Source organism: Apis dorsata, unplaced genomic scaffold (assembly GCF_000469605.1).
Source record: "Apis dorsata unplaced genomic scaffold, Apis dorsata 1.3 scaffold_28, whole genome shotgun sequence".
NCBI lineage: Eukaryota > Metazoa > Arthropoda > Insecta > Hymenoptera > Apidae > Apis > Apis dorsata.
Genome location: NW_006263330.1, coordinates 354,295 through 354,940, shown reverse-complemented (window position 1 = coordinate 354,940; position 646 = coordinate 354,295). Strand labels below are relative to the sequence as shown.

At 33.4% G+C, this 646-nt stretch overlaps 1 protein-coding gene across 14 annotated transcripts in view; it reads right to left on the bottom strand.

Annotated features, from left to right (window-relative positions):
* LOC102681789 (synaptosomal-associated protein 25) overlaps positions 1 to 646 on the bottom strand; it is a 26,657-nt gene that overhangs the window by 14,442 nt on the left and 11,569 nt on the right. The window lies entirely within an intron of this gene.

Genomic DNA, 646 nt, shown 5'->3' with positions numbered 1-646 from the left:
TTTTTTTTTTTTTTTCGATCTCTAGATTAGGCTTGTCGCTTGTTGTTGCTGTTGTTGTTCTTGATGTTGTTATCGATCATGACGATGTTGTTGTTGTTGTAGTTGTTGTTGTTCCTGTTGCTCTGTAACTGTCGTCGCCGTTGTTGTAGGTTTATCTATTAAACTTTATTTATTTATTTATTTAGTTATTTATTTATTTATTTATTTATTTATTTATCTATTTTCAGATCTTCCTTCTGGCTAATCGAGATTTCGTTACAAGCGTAAAGGCTCGCACAGATTTTGATTCTTTTCTCTGTATTTGTTATTATTCAATGCATTATTTTCTTTTTAGTGTTTGTACGTACTCTTTTTGTTCTGTTTTAGTAGTAGCGCGTGGCGAGTCAAAAGAACCGCTCTTTTTTTGTTTTTTTTTTTTTTTTTTTTTTTTTCATTGGGAGGAATTCTCTCGTTCTCTTCCGTCGCCGGTCAATCATCCCTTCTTCTTCCCCCCATCGAATGGAAGGAAGAAAAGAAAAGATCCTCGCGGAGAAGAGAGGTCGAGAAAGAGAGAAAGAGAGAAATAGAGAAAAAAAGAGAGAAAAAAAATAGAATAACAGAGAAGATATTAATCGAAGAGTCTAGAGGAGACTGAATATCCAAGAAT